Source organism: Eschrichtius robustus, chromosome 6 (genome assembly GCF_028021215.1).
Source record: "Eschrichtius robustus isolate mEscRob2 chromosome 6, mEscRob2.pri, whole genome shotgun sequence".
Classification (NCBI taxonomy): Eukaryota; Metazoa; Chordata; class Mammalia; order Artiodactyla; family Eschrichtiidae; genus Eschrichtius; species Eschrichtius robustus.
The window spans coordinates 73,012,586-73,031,821 of record NC_090829.1 but is presented as its reverse complement, the minus strand read 5'-3'; the positions used below and the strand labels follow the sequence as shown (position 1 = coordinate 73,031,821).

At 45.0% G+C, this 19,236-nt stretch overlaps 1 protein-coding gene across 1 annotated transcript in view; it reads left to right on the top strand.

Moving 5' to 3' along the window:
• Nucleotides 1-19,236, top strand: part of XXYLT1 (xyloside xylosyltransferase 1) — a 195,745-nt gene that overhangs the window by 133,467 nt on the left and 43,042 nt on the right. The window lies entirely within an intron of this gene.

Sequence of the window (19,236 nt, the reverse complement as noted above, 5' to 3'; positions counted from 1 at the left end):
GCCCTCCCAGATGCTGACCACCTGTCCAGACTTCTTTATTGCTGCATCTAGTCGCTGAGCCCCTTAGGGGAGAACCAGGAGAGTTAGTGTCCCCAGTTTACAGAATTTACCCAAAGCCATAAAACTAGAAAATGGAGGCACCAGGCCTCAAGCGTAATCCGGTATTCTTTTTACTGTATCGTAACATTGCATCCTGTGTGGTGAAAATAGCCTGCTATGCCGGGCCACCGATAAACACTTACCATAGCATTTTGTCAGCTGCTGGCTGCTCTGCCAGCCCAGCCCTACCCAGCTCATGCTCAGAGGACAGTCTTCTCACGAGGAGATTCTCACCTTTCAGTTTGAAGCGTCACTGCGTCATTGACTTGTAACCACCGTGGAGGAAAGAGAGTAGAAAAAGTGTCTTACAAGTGGAGTGGGGCTTTCTGTAGATGCATTTTCCTGCTGCAGCAGATTCCAAGCCATTCTTCATGACTGCCGACATGTGCATTTTGCTGCAGTAGCAGAAATAGCAATGTGATAGCGAGCCAAATGCTATATATCTAGTTTGCTCCAGGACAGGTAGCTGCAAAGCCAAGGCCTGCCCTTGCTTGCATGGTGCAGATGAGAATGTGGAGCTGGGACTGAAAAACCCACCTGCATTGTGGAAGACCAAGTCAGAGCACGTGTCGTGCTGGCAGTGGCCTGCATGGCCCTTTCATGGGTGATGACTGTGTGTGTTTAGAAATGAGTGGGGATCGGGAAGGGGGTGAGAAGAGAGACCTTCTCCAGCTAGTTCGGGCTCTGATTCTAGGGTGATTGAGCCACATGGGGGTCAGAGCTTTGGCAGTTAGGATGCTTGTGCCAGAGAGAGGCTGCTGCTCCCAGTGGTGGTGGAGGAACAGGCTGGAGGAACAGGTCAGCAAGAGGGAGAGCACTTTTGTGATTCATTTCTGAGGGCCGGCTGCAGGGGAGGGGGCCGCATGGCATCATGGAGGGAGGCGCCTGAATGTTGCCACTTGCAGGTCTTGGCCGTGGCATTGCATTTGCAGGTCCTGAGCTGCGCAGACCCTTGGGGATCCTGCCACCATGGGGCCCTGTCGGCCTCCCTTCCTTGTGGCTTGCAGGACAAAGCCACATACAGTATGGTGTGAAGGCCCCTTTTGATCTGGCTTCAACCTGATCTTTCAGACCCATTTCCATCCACTCCCCTCCCCCTGCCCTGAAGCTGTATGCACAGTGAGCTGTGTGTGGGTCTGGGTGCATCTGTTTAGATTCTCAAAGGTGCTGGCCTGAGTCCAGCCCCTCAAGATCGCCCGTTGCCTCTGCTCTCCTTTCCCTCCAAGGCTTCTGCGCATGCCTGTCCTCGGCGTGGCATGCCCTTCCCCAACTCCAGCTGTTGAAATCCTACTTGTTTTGTAAGCTGAGCTCAAGCATAGCTATTTGCACGAAGCCTTCCCTGATCTACGCATCACCCGTAAGGTGGAAGCACATCTCCCTTTCCCTTTGCTTCCAAAGCTCCTTGCTTATGGCTATGGTGTCACCACAGCTCGACTGTAAAGTTTTTGAAAGCAAGCAAGTTCTATCATCACTCATCTCTGAACCTTTCACTCCCAGCCAAGCCCCTCCTAGTAGTTTCTAGAAGACATCAGTCTGCATGGTCCCCTATTGAGTTGAATCATTGTCACTTCAAAGTCAGCTCCAGAGTCATCTCTAAAGGTGCTAGTGAGTGAGTCCTTCCCACTGGGGAGCTGCAGGAGCTGTACCCAGTGTTCCTCAGAGAGGGACCCAGAGATCTACCAGGAAGTCCTGGGAAAAGTGCATTACACTGAGTATTTGCTGAGCCTGGAAAGAAAGCAGGAGAGATATACAAATGGCCAAAAAGCACAAGAGAAGATGCTCGGCATCATTAGTCATCAGAGAAATGGAAATCAGAACCACAGTGAGATACCACTACACACCTACTGGGATGACTATAATAAAAAAGACAGACAGTAACAAGTGTTGGCGAGGATATGGAGAAATTGGAACCCTCACACACTGCTGATGGGAACATAAAATGGTGCAGTCACTTTGGAAAACAACCTGGCTGTTCCTCAAAAAGTTAAACATAGTTATAACCACATAACCCAGCCTTTCTCCTCCTATGCATATATGCCCAAGAAATTGAAAATATATGTCCACTCAGAAGCTTGTACATGAGTGCTCAGAGCAGCATTATTCATGAGAGGCACAAGGTGGAAACATCCCAAATGTCCATCAACTGATGATGTATAAATAAAATGTGGTATATCCATATAAGGGAATATTATGTGGCCATAAAAAGGAATGAAGTGTTGACACATGCTGCAACATGGATGAAATGACATCATGCTTAATGAAAGAAGCCAGTCACAAAAGACCACATATTCTATGCTTTCATTTGTATGAAATGTCCTGAATAGGCCAAAATAGTTGCTTAGGGCTGGGGCAGTTGGGTTTGAATGGTTCGTGGGAGTGATAGCTAAAGGGTACTGGCTTTCTTTTTGAGGTGATGAAAATGGTCTAAAATTGATTGTGGTGATAGCTGCACAACTCTGTAAATATACTAAATACCACTGAATTTTATACTTTAAATGGATGATTTGTATGATGTGTGAATTATGTGTCGATAAAAGTGTTATCAAAAAAAATAAGGGTGGGAGTAGATATACTGCTGCAATTTAAGTGTAGACGTCAATGTATGTGCTAAACTTTGTTTTTCACGGAAGGAGACATCTTTTAACACTCTCCCTGTCTATCTGTAGCCTATCACCTTTCCCCCACGCAATATTTTTTCCAGAATGGAACACACATAAGTAACTGACAAATCTGTATAAAGTCATTTTTTTAAAGATGAAAAATTCTTTTCATTTTTATGATCGAGCTGCCCTTTTATTTTCCAAGAGAATTAAAATGACTCAGCTTGCATTTGGATTCCTTTCTTGGCCACTGGGACAAGACAGCTTGACTAATCTTTCGGTGTTGGTGGTTGCTTTCACTCATTAGTTCATTCATTCATTCATTCTTTCACAGCAAACATTTATTGTGTGCCAGTGTTTTAGTATCTGAAGAGACAGAAATAAAAGTTTCCCCCATCAAGGAGCTTACAGTACAATGGGGGAGACATTCACGTAAGCAAATAATGAATGGATATCAGTATTGTGATGGGGGCTCTGTAAACACATCGAGAGGCTCCTGAACTCAACTAGGGGTAATCAGGGCAGGCATTAGGAAAAGGTGACTTATTGGAAGACAAGTAGGAATTGGCCAAGAAGAAAGGACATTTTAGGTAAAGAGAGTTTTACTGCTGCACCGGCAGCGGCCGGGGGCTTCAGGGAACTGTGAGAGTTCAGTCCCGGGTGCCAAGGTGGGCAGGGTAAGGGTCAGACATGGAGTGCCTCAGAAACCACGCAAAGGCATTTGTTCTTTGTCCTGTGGGGGACGGGAAGGCCTGATTTCATTTCATTTTAGGAAGGTCAGGTTGGCTGCACGATGGAGATTAGTCTGGAGAGGAGTGAAAGCATGAATGCCTGGGACAGGGGTGAGACTTAGGGAGGGAGAGTTGGGTAGGAGGGCGAGGGCACCATGGGGTCAAGGATGCTACTCAGAGTTCTGGGTTGGATATTCTGGTGAGTGATGGTGTCTGCGTGTGAGGTTGGAGGCACTGGGGGACATGCAGGCTTTGGTTGGTCATTTGCCTCCTGGGGGCCGCACTGGGTCTGAGCTATCCATGTTGGCATTAGCAGGCCTGGAACACGTGTCCCTGAGTCAGCCAGCAGCCAGCGGTGTGCCCACGCTCAGTTACAGGTCGTGGTCCCCGTGGGGTCTGGGCTCCTGGCACGCCAGGCTCTTTCACTTCTCTGGACTCTGGGTTCACTAATGGTCTGTACACGGGAGGTGGATTTACTAATCTTTACGCTCCCTTCCAGTTCTCATAGTGTATCATTCTATGTGATGGGAGATTATACATTTGCACAATCATCTCTTTTGATGATTTACGTAATCATTTCAGAGACACTTCAGATTCCTTTCTCATCATCTGTCCACTCGGAGAGAATTCCAAAAGCTTAGATTTCGCTTTTTCTGTCCCTGCCTTCCCAAGGCCTCTCTTTCAAGCACTAATCTCTGAACATTCGGATTTACTTGGGAGCTGAGTGTTTCTTTTCCCAAGGACTCTTCCAAAAGGCGATTCCCCTCCCAGGTAGCTCAGGTTCTTCCCACCCTTACCCCTCAGGCCCTCTTCTTTTAATTTCTTAGCCTAGTCCTGAAAATCCACCAGGAGAACATTCTGTAAAATGGACCAGGTGTTGGTTGCTGCCCTCAAGTTGCAGAAGGGTACATACAAAGATGAAAGGACTCTTTCTTTCTGTTTCCCTCTGAGAGTGTTTTGGCCCCTCTGCTTTATAGCATTATAATTGCATCACAACCAGGCAAGAAAATCAAATCACCTCCCACCAGATTTCCAGTGTTTTCCCACTAGGCGACCAGGGCAGAACGAGGGCTTCTGAGAGGCGGAGTCCCCCTGCCCAGCTGACAGACATGTGGCCTTGTTGGTTTTTTTTTTTTTTTTCACACACACACACTGTATTTTATTTTTTATTTATTTATTTATTTATTTTTAATTTTTTTATTTTTTTTATTTTTTACCATCTTTATTGGAGTATAATTGCTTTACAATGGTGTGTTAGTTTCTGCTTTATAACAAAGTGAATCAGCTATACATATACATATATCCCCATATCTCTTCCCTCTTGCGTCTCCCTCCCACCCTCCCTATCCCACCCCTCTAGGTGGTCACAAAGCACCGAGCTGATCTCCCTGAAAACACAGCCTTTAGTGTTACTTTCAGCTCTGTCCTATGAGCTGTCTGACCTGGGTAAGATACTGAAACTCTCTGGGTTTCAGTTTTATCAAACAGGTTAGTGGGATTAACAGTCCTCACCTAAATAATTGTGGTAAGAATTAAATGAGACAATGAAAGTACCTGATAATGCAAGGCAACTACCTAGTACATTGACAAATGCACAGCAATCAACATTATTTGCACTATGGTCCTAGTGAGTTAGTCAAGATATCTTCAGAAACACACACTTAGATTCATAAGCCCCAGCCCCTGGCAAATACCATTCTTCTTTCTGTCTCTATGAAGTCATGTCAGTATTTGTCTTTTTTTTTGGCTGTGCCGCACAGCCTGCGGGATCTTAGTTCCCTGACCAGGGATCACTGAACCCGTGCGCACTGCAGTGGAAGCGCAGAGTCCTAACCACTGGACCGCCAGGGAAATCCCAGTATTTGTCTTTTTGTGCCTGGCTTATTTCACTTCATATAATGTCCTAAAGTTTCATCCATGTTGTAGTATATGTCAGAATTTCCTTCCTTTTTAAGGCTGAATAACATTCTATTGTATGCATATACCACATTTTGCTTATCCATTCATCTCTTGATGGGCACTTGGGTTGCTTTCACATTTCATTTATTTATTTATTTTTTTTAAATAAATAAAATAAATTTATTTTAAAAAAACCAAACCACCCCCCCAAAAAAAAGACAATAACCAAATGACCACTAAACATGAAAAAGTGCTCATCCTCATTAGTCATTATGAATATTCAAATTAAAACTACAATGAAATACCACTGCAGATCCACTGGAATGGTTAAAATTATTAAGATTGACAGCATCAATTGGTGGTAAGGATGTGTGGAGCAACAGGAATTCTCATGTACTGCTGGTGGGAATATAAGTTTACATAACTTTGGGAAACTATTTGGCAGTATCTACTAAATCTGAACATATGCCTATTCTTTTTTTTTTTTTTCACACACACACACTGTATTTTATTTTTACAAGAGATAAATAGACTGACACCAAGCATTGTACATGGATGACCACAACAAAAGCAACAATGATTGCAATTACCAAACATGAAACACACTCATACTATGTCATAATATTGACATTCAGTCCAGTAATCCTCCACTGTAACAGCTCCTTTACTTTGCAGTGAAAATTGATTTGTATATTCTTTGCCTCTGAGTCCTTGTTGGATTTTTTTTTTTTTTTAATTCAGACAAAGTCACAAAAATTATACTCATCCTCATCAGTTCACTCAGTCCCATGTAATTAATTTTTTTTTCATCTTGATCTTTTGTTAGCACTTTTATGAGTTCATCAGTTTTTCATTTGAGTTCTGAAAATGCTTATTCATTCAGTTCAGCAGTACAGTCAGTTACCAGAAACCTGTACTTGTCAGAGTCTTTTCCATGAATTTCTTAAAGATGAAACCCTTTTATAGGAACATATTTGCAAAAGCATCAGAGTACACACAGAACTGTCTGTAAATGACAAAAGACTTAAAAATGACCACAGTTAAAAATTTGATGAAAGTTCATAATAATGCAGTTGACAAGAAAATTAGTTATTTCTGAGATATACATTTTAAGGTAATAACTAGGATTATGACTTATAACATTATACCAGAACATATAAGATTTTTAGAAATTTCATGTCATATCTGAAACATTTATATTAACATATTTCCATACAAATAACCCAATGAAAGTTTAGTATTAGTTGTTTTGTTTGTTTTTTTATACTGCAGGTTCTTATTAGGCATCAATTTTATACACATCAGTGTATACATGTCAATCCCAATCGCCCAATTCAGCACAACACCATCCCCACCCCACCGCAGTTTTCCCCCCTTGGTGTCCATATGTCCGTTCTCTACATCTGTGTCTCAACCTCTGCCCTGCAAACTGGCTCATCTGTACCATTTTTCTAGGTTCCACATACATGTGTTAATATACGATATTTGTTTTTCTCTTTCTGACTTACTTCACTCTGTATGACAGTCTCTAGATCCATCCACGTCTCAACAAATGACTCAATTTCGTTCCATTTTATGGCTGAGTAATATTCCATTGTATACATGTACCACATCTTCTTTATCCATTCGTCTGTTGATGGGCATTTAGGTTGCTTCCATGACCTGGCTATTGTAAATAGTGCTGCAATGAACATTGGGGTGCATGTGTCTTTTTGAATTACGGTTTTCTCTGGGTATATGCCCAGTAGTGGGATTGCTGGGTCATATGGTAATTCTATTTTTAGTTTTTTAAGGAACCTCCATATTGTTCTCCGTAGTGGCTGTATCAATTTACATTCCCACCAACAATGCAAGAGGGTTCCCTTTTCTCCACACCCTCTCCAGCATTTGTTGTTTGTAGATTTTCTGATGATGCCCATTCTAACTGGTGTGAGGTGATACCTCATTGTAGTTTTGATTTGCATTTCTCTAATAATTAGTGATGTTGAGCATCTTTTCATGTGCTTCGTGGCCGTCTGGATGTCTTCTTTGGAGAAATGTCTATTTAGGTCTTCTGCCCATTTTTGGATTGGGGTGTTTGTTTCTTTAATATTGAGCTGAATGAGCTGTTTATATATTTTGGAGATTAATCCTTTGTCCGTTGATTCGTTTGCAAATATTTTCTCCCATTCTGAGGGTTGTCTTTTGGTCTTGTTTATGGTTTCCTTTGTTGTGCAAAAGCTTTGAAGTTTCATTAGGTCCCATTTGTTTATTTTTGTTTTTATTTCCATTACTCTAGGAGGTGGATCAAAAAAGATCTTACTGTGATTTATGTCAAAGGGTGTTCTTCCTATGTTTTCCTCTAAGAGTTTTATAGTGTCCAGTCTTACATTTAGGTCTCAAATCCATTTTGAGTTTATTTTTGTGTATGGTGTTAGGGAGTATTCTAATTTCATTCTTTTACATGTAGCTGTCCAGTTTTCCCAGCACCACTTATTGAAGAGACTGTCTTTTCTCCATTGTATATCTTTCCCTCCTTTGTCATAGATTAGTTGACCATAGGTGCGTGGGTTTATCTCTGGGCTTTCTATCTTGTTCCATTGATCTATGTTTCTGTTTTTGTGCCAGTACCATACTGTCTTGATTACTGTAGCTTTGTAGTATAGTCTGAAGTCAGGAAGTCTGATTCCTCCAGCTCCGTTTTTTTCCCTCAAGACTGCTTTGGCTATTCGGGGTCTTTTGTGTCTCCATACAAATTTTAAGATGATTTGTTCTAGTTCCGTAAAAAATGCCATTGGTAATTTGATAGGGATTGCATTGAATCTGTAGATTGCCTTGGGTAGTATAGTCATTTTCACAATGTTGATTCTTCCAATCCAAGAACATGGTATATCTCTCCATCTGTTGGTATCATCTTTAATTTCTTTCATCAGTGTCTTATAGTTTTCTGCATACAGGTCTTTTGTCTCCCTAGGTAGGTTTATCCCTAGGTATTTTATTCTTTTTGTTGCAGTGGTAAATGGGAGTGTTTCCATAATTTCTCTTTCAGATTTTTCATCATTAGTGTATAGAAATGCAAGAGATTTCTGTGCATTAATTTTGTATCCTGCAACTTTACCATATTCATTAATTAGCTCTAGCAGTTTTCTGGTGGCAGTTTTAGGATTCTCTATGTATAATATCATGTCATCCACAAACAGTGACAGTTTTACTTCTTCTTTTCCAATTTGTATTCCTTTTATTTCTTTTTCTTCTCTGATTGCCGTGGCTAAGACTTCCAGAACTATGTTGAATAATAGTGGTGAGAGTGGACATCCTTGTCTCGTTCCTGATCTTAGAGGAAATGCTTTCAGTTTTTCACCATTGAGAATGATGTTTGCTGTGGGTTTGTCATATACGGCCTTTATTATGTTGAGGTAGGTTCCCTCTATGCCCACTTTCTGGAGAGTTTTTATCAGAAATGGGTGTTGAATTTTGTCAAAAGCCTTTTCTGCATCTATTGAGATGATCATATGGTTTTTCTTCTTCAATTTGTTAATATGGTGTATCACATTGATTGATTTGCGTATATTGAAGAATCCTTGCATCCCTGGGATAAATCCCACTTGATCGTGGTGTATGATCCTTTTAATGTGTTGTTGGATTCTGTTTGCTAGTATTTTGTTGAGGATTTTTGCATCTATATTCATCAGTGATATCGGTCTGTAATTTTCTTTCTTTGTAGTGTCTTTGTCTGGTTTTGGTATCAGGGTGATGGTGGCCTCATAGAATGAGTTTGGGATTGTTCCTTCCTCTGCAATTTTTTGGAAGAGTTTGAGAAGGATGGGTGTTAGCTCTTCTCTAAATGTTTGATAGAATTCACCTGTGAAGCCATCTGGTCCTGGACTTTTGTTTGTTGGAAGATTTTTAATCACAGTTTCAATTTCATTACTTGTGATTGGTCTGTTCATATTTTCTGTTTCTTCCTGGTTCAGTCTTGGAAAGTTATACCTTTCTAAGAATTTGTCCATTTCTTCCAGGTTGTCCATTTGATTGGCATAGAGTTGCTTGTAGTAGTCTCTTAGGATGCTTTGTATTTCTGAGGTGTCTGTTGTAACTTCTCCTTTTTCATTTCTAATTTTATTGATTTGAGTCCTCTCCCTCTTTTTCTTGATGAGTCTGGCTAATGGCTTATCAATTTTGTTTATCTTCTCAAAGAACCAGCTTTTAGTTTTATTGATCTTTGCTATTGTTTTCTTTGTTTCTATTTCATTTATTTCTGCTCTGATCTTTATGATTTCTTTCCTTCTGCTAACTTTGGGTTTTGTTTGTTCTTCTTTCTCTAGTTTCTTTAGGTGTAAGGTTAGATTGTTTACTTGAGATTTTTCTTGTTTTTTGAGGTAGGCTTGTATAGCTATAAACTTCCCTCTTAGAACTGCTTTTGCTGCATCCCATAGGTTTTGGGTTGTCGTGTTTTCATTGTCATTTGTCTCTAGGTATTTTTTGATTTCTTCTTTGATTTCTTCAGTGATCTCTTGGTTATTTAGTAACGTATTGTTTAGCCTCCATGTGTTTGTCTTTTTTACGTGTTTTTCCCTGTAATTCATTTCTAATCTCATAGCATTGTGGTCAGAAAAGATGCTTGATATGATTTCAATTTTCTTAAATTTACTGAGGCTTGATTTGTGACCCAAGATGTGATCTATCCTGGAGAATGTTCCGTGCGCACTTGAGAAGAACGTGTAATCTGCTGTTTTTGGATGGAATGTCCTATAAATATCAATTAAATCTATCTGGTCTATTGTGTCATTTAAAGCTTCTGTTTCCTTATTTATTTTCATTTTGGATGATCTGTCCATTGGTGTAAGTGCAGTGTTAAAGTCCCCCACTATTATTGTGTTACTGTCAATTTCCTCTTTTATGGCTGTTAGCAGTTGCCTTATGTATTGAGGTGCTCCTATGTTGGGTGCATATATATTTATAATTGTTATATCTTCTTCTTGGATTGATCCCTTGATCATTATGTAGTGTCCTTCTTTGTCTCTTGTAACCTTCTTTACTTTAAAGTCTATTTTATCTGATATGAGTATAGCTACTCCAGCTTTCTTTTGATTTCCATTTGCATGGAATATCTTTTTCCATCCCCTCACTTTCAGTCTGTATGTGTCCCTAGGTCTAAAGTGGGTCTCTTGTAGACAGCATATATATGTGTCTTGTTTTTGTATCCATTCAGCAAGCCTGTGTCTTTTGGTTGGAGCATTTAATCCATTCACGTTTAAGGTAATTATCGATATGTATGTTCCTATGACCATTTTCTTAATTGTTTTGGGTTTGTTTCTGTAGGTCCTTTTCTTCTCTTGTGTTTCCCACTTAGAGAAGTTCCTTTAACATTTGTTGTAGAGCTGGTTTGGTGGTGCTGAATTCTTTTAGCTTTTGCTTGTCTGTAAAGCTTTTGATTTCTCCATCAAATCTAAATGAGATCCTTGCCGGGTAGAGTAATCTTGGTTGTAGGTTCTTCCCTTTCATCACTTTAAGTATATCATGCCACTCCCTTCTGGCTTGTAGAGTTTCTGCTGAGAAATCAGCTGTTAACCTTATGGGAGTTCCCTTGTATGTTATTTGTCGTTTTTCTCTTGCTGCTTTCAATAATTTTTCTTTGTCTTTAATTTTTGCCATTTTGATTACTATGTGTCTCGGCGTGTTTCTCCTTGGGTTTATCCTGTATGGGACTCTCTGCGCTTCCTGGACTTGTGTGGCTATTTCCTTTCCCATGTAAGGGAAGTTTTTGACTATAATCTCTTCAAATATTTTCTCTGGCCCTTTCTCTCTCTCTTCTCCTTCTGGGACCCCTATAATGCGAATGTTGTTCCGTTTAATGTTGTCCCAGAGGTCTCTTAGGCTGTCTTCATTTCTTTTCATTCTTTTTTCTTTAGTCTGTTCCGCAGCAGTGAATTCCACCATTCTGTCTTCCAGGTCACTTATCCGTTCTTCTGCCTCAGTTATTCTGCTATTGATTCCTTCTAGTGTAGTTTTCATTTCAGTTATTGTATTGTTCATCTCTGTTTGTTTGTTCTTTAATTCTTCTAGGTCTTTGTTAATCATTTCTTGCATCTTCTCAATCTTTGCCTCCATTCTTATTCCGAGGTCCTGGATCATCTTCACTATCATTATTCTGAATTCTTTTTCTGGAAGGTTGCCTATCTCCACTTCATTTAGTTGTTTTTGTGGGGTTTTTTCTTGTTCCTTCATCTGATATATAGCCCTCTGCCTTTTCATCTTGTCTATCTTTCTGTAACTGTGGGTTTTGGCCCACAGGCTGCAGGATTGTAGTTTTTCTTGCTTCTGCTGTCCGCCCTCTGGTGGTTGAGGCTATCTAAGAGGCTTGATGGGAGGCTCTGGTGGTGGGTAGAGCTGACTGTTGCTGTGGCAGACAGAGCTCCGTAACACTTTAATCCACTTGACTGTTGATGGGTGGGGCTGGGTTCCCTCCCGGTTGGTTGTTTTGCCTGAGGCAACCCAACACTGGAGCCTACCTGGGCTCTTTGATGGGGTTAATGGCAGACTCTGGGAGGGCTCAGGCCAAGGAGCACTTCCCAGAACCTCCACTGCCAGTGTCCTTGTCCCCACGGTGAAACAGAGCCACCTCCTGCCTCTGCAGGAGACCCCCCAACACCAGCAGGTAGGTCTGGTTCAGTCTCCCCCAGGGTCACTGCTCCTTCCCCTGGGTCCCGATGCGCACACTACTTTGTGTGTGCCCTCCAAGAGTGGGGTCTCTGTTTCCCCCAGTCCTGTCGAAGTCCTGCAATCAATTCCCACTAGGCTTTCAAAGTCTGATTCTCTAGGAATTCCTCTTCCCGTTGCCGGACCCCCAGGTTGGGAAGCCTGACGTGGGGCTCAGAAGCTTCACTCCAGTGGGTGGACTTCTGTGGTATAAGTGTTCGCCAGTCTGTGAGTCACCCACCCAGCAGCTATGGGATTTGATTTTACTCTGATTGTGCCCCTCCTACCGTCTCACTGTGGCTTCTCCTCTGTCCTTGGACGTGGGGTATCCTCCTTGGTGAGTTCCAGTGTCTTCCTGTCGATGATTGTCCAGCAGCCAGTTGTGATTCTGGTGCTCTCGCAAGAGGGAGTGAGAGCACGTCCTTCTACTCCGCCATCTTGGTTCGGCCTTGTTGTTGACTGTCTGTTTTCTCTGGGTCGGGGCCTGGGGGGTGGGATCAGGTTGAGGGAAGGAGGAGGAGCCCTTCAGGGCTGTCTGTTTTTCTGTATCACCTCTTTCTCAAGAATGGACGTTCTGTTCCTGCATGTTTCTTTCCCTGGAAGTCACTTGTCCTGTGGGGTCTTTGTCAAGACTGAACAGGATTGAGGAATGTCAGAGTTGGAAGGTCCAGTCTAAATCCGTGAGCTCCTTCCTAGAGGACAGGACTTGTGTCTTCATCACCTCTGTGTCTCCAGTACTTGACACAGTGCTCGGCACACAGGGTCTCTGAGAACATTCGCTAAGTGAATGCAGGAACTGCAGAATGACAGATCTGGGTTACCAATGAGGGGGCAACTCTGACCTTCCTCCACCAGGGGGGATGTGATTCTGTTAGCGCCTGTTGGACTGTGCGTTCTCAAGCACAGGTGGCGTCTCGATCTCATCTGCACCCATGGGCCAGCCCAGCACCAGGAGGGTGGGTGGATGAACAAATACCTACCCCCATCCCCCATTGCCATGGTGCTGGTGCGGCTTCTTCAGACGGGGTCTGATGGCCTTTGGGCGGGGCCTTACCCTGCTTCAGGCCGACAGTGGGAGTGGGTTTCCACCTCCGTGAATTAGGAGTGGAACGCAACTCATTAAAAAATAAAAGGAAAGAAAAAGAAAACTGCATCAGCTTGCTCAAGGAAGGTCTACGACAAAAGAGAAATTTAAAAATAACCTTACAGAGTGTGTATGTGATGTGGCTGTTGGTCAGTGTTGACATTTTTCATTTGCTGACTTCAGAGCAGTAATTCCTAGATGTGGTTTTATAGTCCTCCCCGCTATCTTGCTCTGTGATCTCAAGGGTTGTCATGAACTTGCCAGGAAGTTGCTTGAATCAAAATTTTAATTCACATACTTTTATTGATTTATTTATACCTCAGAGCCCCATCTACTTGCAAAGATTTTTAAGGTGGCATCTAATAAAGGAGATATTATAGGTAATGTTAAAATAGAAAAATAAAAGATTTTTTTAAATCTAGGAAGAGGAAGTAAAAAGTAAGATATTTTAATTGCTTTGATCGAGGATTCAGTCAGCGCTTAGCTTCTTGGAGACCAAGAAAAAAAATAGATATGGTGAAATATGTGATACATTTTGCAGCAGAAGCCTGTGGAGTCACATGCCCTGGGCCAGCTCAGATTTCAGCTCCAGTTGTAGTGAGCGGTCTCATGAGAACTCAGACACGCCCTGGGGCATCTGTAGGGCATGGGAACTGGGGGCAAAGGTGCCAACCTCCTGGCCATTTGGAGAGCAGTTCTGGGAGGCCCCTGTATGTTCGTCTGGGTCCTGGCTAGACCGAGCACCCATGCCTCCAGCTGCAGTCTAGATAATGCACCCTCGTGTTGTTTTCACGTTGTCCCTTGTCTGCCTGGCCCCTCTCAGGCCCCACTACCTTGATTCCTGGGCAACACTGTTTTCCTCTGCGTCTCTCCCATTCAGGGAGGCTCAGTGGGCATGTGCATATTAAGGCCACCCTTAGTTGAGCTCAGGGGCCCCCTCAAGGAACAGCAGCCCCCATATTTCCATTTCCATCTCCAGACATCCTGTCTCCTGTTTTCACCGTCACTTTTCAGAGGAGACCATTTCGTGACAAGGACAAAGGAAAGGACTCATGGACAGGGCTCTCCTTTGTCTGTCTTGCCCACAACTGCCCTCTGCCCACTTTCCCTGATAGCGGGTGCTGTCGTCTGATCGAGCTCCGCTGTTGTGGAAGATGGATGTGTGTGGACTGAAAGCCCCTGACTCCTGGGGTTGTCCCCACGCAGGGCTCAGCCCCTGCTTCCAGACTGGCGCCATCAGGGCCTTGCGGTCTGACCCCACTCCTGGCCGCAGATCCTGATTGTGGACATTTCAACTTATTTCAGACAGGATTTCGGTTGAAAAGCAATGTGGTTCCTTGACATTGTTGGGATAATTTGTATTTGGAAGCCTGGGGGCCACCCAGTACTACCAGGAAATTCACTGAGCTTAGATTCTCATTGGGAACCACTCCCCACCCCAAGAGGTTTGAAGCAGGTGGCCAGCCTGGAGGATGGCTGTCACAGCCCTCCTCTGCTCACCCTGGGCTCTGCTACTCCCCCCCTCATGGAAGCTCCTTCCACACCCCTCCTGGTTAGGACCCTGCTGGCTAGGACCCTGCTATTTCATGGCACTTCCTAAGGAGGCCTGCCCTGGGCTGCGTCCTAACTCCTGAGGTCCCCAGAGGAAGGAGATGGGAATGAAAAGAATCCGGGCCCCAGGCTTTCCCCACCTTCACCTCATCCTGTACATTTTTGGGACTGTTGTAGTCAAAGGGAGGAGTGGAGGCTACAAGCATCATTTTTCAGGCCCCAAATTTAATATCACTGCAGGTTTCTGTCAAAATCAGACTCTTTGTCCTATTCTTAGGGAAAGAGTTTCTCTGTGTATCTCTGGTAACTGTCGTCTTTGTTCTGTGGTTACTTCTACACACATCTTTTCTCTCGTTCTAGGCCATGAGCTTCTTGAGGGCGGAGACCAAGCCTTTCATTTCTTTCTTTTTCCTCATGAGTATCTGGTCAGTAAATATGTAATAAATGAATGGATCCTGGGTTGGCTTGAAAGAAGTTGGGATACCGTATATTCCTACTGCATCTGCTTTCTCCCACATATTTCAGATAACTCGTAGCTACCTTGCTCACCCTGCATCATTGTTAGGAAATACAGATGTGTCTTGCATCCGTGAGGATGGTTCCAATGCTGGCTCTGACTCCAGCCTTTCCGGAGTCAAGCCCTTTCCATACTCTGGTCGGCTTTAGTGGGAGCCTGGCTGACCACATCCCCAAGCAGCAGGGGCAGGCCCATGGTGCTGAGGAACAGTCTGTATTCATTTCTCCATGGGGCTCTTGCATCTGGAAGCAAGAGGGCTCATCGTCAAGGTGTCTTGAGTCCTTGGAAGTAGATTAAGGCACGTGTTCTTTAGTCCATCGGTCAGCAAATATTTACCGAGCGCTGTCTGCTTGCCAGGCCCTGTGCCAGGGGTAGGGGCTGCATTCATGAATAAAATAGGCATGGTCCCTACCCCTTGGAGCTCACAGTCTAGCAGGGCAGACATAGAAACATTAAGCAAATTATTAACAGGGAAGAAAGTGTTCTTCTGTACCAAGCCAGAAGGTCTCAGAGCTCTCTCACGCTGTTAGTACAAACCATTTCCCTCCGGGTTGGTCCTGGGGCTTAGATTCACACCCATTGTTTTCCCAGAAGCATTTCGGCCCCCAGCTCTTTTGTCAGCTCCTGGAGAAAGCCTTGACGTTTACCCTAAAGCAGCTGCCAAGCACCTAGAACATGACCATTTAGCATGAAGGACTCTGCTTAGGCTCCGGCTCGCTGTGACTACTCTGGTCCTCAGTCTCTTCGTCTGTAAAATGAGGGCTGTGTGGTCTAGGGCTACATTTCTCAAGGTGAGCTCCGTGGAAAACCAATCTCAGAACTTGTCCTGGAGAAAAGGATTTCATGATGAGATAAGTTTGGGAAATTGAATATTTTATGTAAATATATATATTCACCTTTTCTCAATTCACAGAGCACATTAAAGGCTCTGAGAAGTTCTAGAGTATGCAGTCTGGCCTGGCTTTGTTGAGTGCAACCTTTTTTAAACTTTTGGACCCAGGTTCCTTTCTTCACATGGCACCTATTTTCCCGAGGCTTTGGTACTCCACAGAGCCTGCTGATCCGGAGACCTTTGAAGGCCCCTCTGCTCTAGCACTCTGTAGCTAGGGCTCTGGTGACGCTCTGTGCCGTAGGACAGGAGTTGGTGTGGGGCAGTGGTCCCAGAGCCCATAGCATCTGGCACCCCTTCCTCCTTTGCGATTATCGCGTCTGTGTTCAAGGAGACAGCTGACCAAATTTTCTGCAGCAGATTCTGGAGACATTTGAAGACACTCACTGTTGGTGGCACTGCCTTGGAATCCACGATCGTTCTTAATTGGCCTCAGAACCATCAGCTTGCAAAACCATCTGTCATGGGAAACTTGAGCAGTGTTCAGGGTTTCATTAATAATTCAGTGGACGAGCTTCTTCAGACGCAGGCCTTCTAACCCTTGGGACTCACTTGTCTTCTGCCTCCAGAGATGTTCCAGGGAGAGTTCTCTGTTATGCTACAGATGTTAATGACTCAGACAGTAGTACTTCGATGCTGTCCCAGAGTCCCCAAAGCCTCATCAGTCGGAAGAGTGAAGATTGATACAAGTTAATCCCACTCTGATTATGTCAGCCAGCTCAGAGGGTTGGGTGGGCTTGCGGACAGTGAGGCTCTAGGGAGTAGATGCCCACAGCAGGCTTCAGGCAAGCCCCTTGTGCTGGGGTGGTGGGGGGCTTATAGCCACTGCGATAGATTCCTTCTTCTGTCTGTAGCATCCCCAGCCATTCAGAAAAAAATTATGTAGGATCTTTTTTTTTTTTGCAAGTTAGAGATACCTAAAAATATTGGTTGAATTCGTTCTAGCTGATTAGATCTGATTCTCATTCCCATTTAGTAGACTTATAGAATGTCACAGCTGAATGGGAACATAGAAATCATCTCATCCAGCTCCTTCATTTTTCAGTGTAGGAAAATGAGACCAGAGGAAAGTGACTGTCAAGGTTACCCAGCTGGTTCGTGCAGAGGCTGCCCGGTACCCGGGCCTCCTGGCTTACAGCCCCGTGTCCTTTCCAGCGTGTCACACGCCCCGCTCTGAGCACAGTGAGCAGAGCATTCTTCTTGGAGTGCTGCAAGCAGTGATGTTGGGACACCAGATGCTCTTTTCCTTCTCAGGCGCTGCGATGCCAAGGGTAGCACATCCATCCTGGCTGTCACGCTGATGGGACTGTGAGGCAGGTTTATGTGCCATCAATAAGGTTAAAAAAGAAGCTGGGCTCTCCTCCCTCCTTCTGTCAGCTTCCCTGCTAATTTGTGGTCATTAGTGCTGGCTGTCACCTCTTCAAGTCCCCTCTCCCCTCGGAGAGACTTGCCTCCAGGGGAGTTGAGCCTGGCTGCTCAGGGGAAGCAGGGCTTGGGAGCCAGCCCTTCGCATCCTCTTGTGGAGACTGCTGGGCCTGGCTGCCGGTGCTCAGCCATGGGCTACTTCCTGGCTAGACACTGAGCTGGTTTTTCCACCTTCCCCTGGAGCCTGGAGAGAAGGGGAGGGAAGGGGGAGATCAGAGAGCCTACTTCCCCCGTCTGCATGGGTGGGGGAAGGATGACGAACAAGGGCCCTGGAGTCTTGAGTTTCTCATGGAGTCTCAGTGCTAGAAGTACCTTTGGAGATGACTGGGTCCTGTACCCGCTATTTATATTAAGGACCCCTAGGCCTGGAGAGGAGTCAGCCTCGTTTAAGGTTGCAGGGCCAGTTGATGGCAGAACTGGGGTGAGCCTTAGATTTCTACCCTGTTTTTCCTGGAGTCTCAGCTACAGGCCTTCAGCCTTTCTAGTTTGGGGTGTCGTTTTCCAGTGTACAACCAGCGTGTCTCAGCCCCAAACCCCAGTGGTTAGAAAGTACAGAGCAGGTTTAGGGAGGAGAGAGCATTCTGCTTTGGTCCATGGGAGTTTGATAGTGAGGTGTAGAGACAGATAAAAGAGTTGGCTGGGCCGGGCAGCCAAGGGGCCTTCAGGGGCTGTTCAGTAGAGGAACGAATGTCCAGGGAATCTGTGCTCTGAGGGCTCTCAGGAGGGTGTGAGGGCCAGTAGGAGGTAAAGGAGCAGAGCTGGGACAAGCCAGGGGGCCCCGGGTGCCTCTCTGCACCAGTTCTGACACAGGGACCCAGACTTCCTTCACTTCCTGTCTGCACTAGAGGGACCCCCTTCTCTCCTAACCTGTCTGTTTTGAATTTTAAGCTGGGGCAGTACTTGGCTAAGTTTCTGCCTGGAAGTCGTGGGGAGCTGCAGCCAGACAGGGCCCAGGCCGGCCTGAGGGGAGGGTCGGCCACATCCTCAGGTGGAAAGACAGACACCTGGCTGGCCCGGCAGCCTCAGACCCGCTGGGTGACTCCAAGGCCTCCACGTAGCTCAATGAGACTTTGAGTAAGTGCAGTGTCTCCAAGGGCAACATGTCAGCTGAACTGAGGATGCCATGGGTGCAGGTATTTGGGTTCAGGTTTTGGGGCCACAGGGGAGGGGCTCAAGGAGGAGGTGGCAGCGGCCAGACATAGCTCATGGGCCCCCCGTGCTCCCCGGCTCCAACCTTGGCCACCCTCAACCCGCGACTTGCGCAGCCCTGCCTGCGACTACGGAGCAGGGAGCACTGCCCAGGCCCCGTGGCAGGTGAGGGTTCCGGGAAACAAGTCCTGGAGCTGTGGCTCTGTGGAAGCTCGGGTGCGGGGCAGGGCACGGGGTGCAGGAGCTGTGCTGCCCAGGGCCTCACCCCCACGCCGTTCTTCCAGTAAGCACCCTAAGGGCCGGCATGGGGCTCACCTTGTCCTCCCCTCCAGTGACTGAGCCGCAGAGAAGGGACATCTTGAGTGAAATTAGAAACAGGTGGAAACAGCTGCTGAGCTTTTGCTTTTTAGCAATTACTAAGCACTCTTCACAGACCCCAACTCATCTGAGGAGAACACTGAAGAAGTAATACTAATGCTAGTGACGCTAATAGCAATACAGAGATGCTTGTACTTATACTGTTACTGCTGATGGGAATGATAAAGTTAACGTTTATTGGTGCACACCCTGTGCCAGCCACTGTGCTAAGCACTTTATATGGAATGTTATTTAAT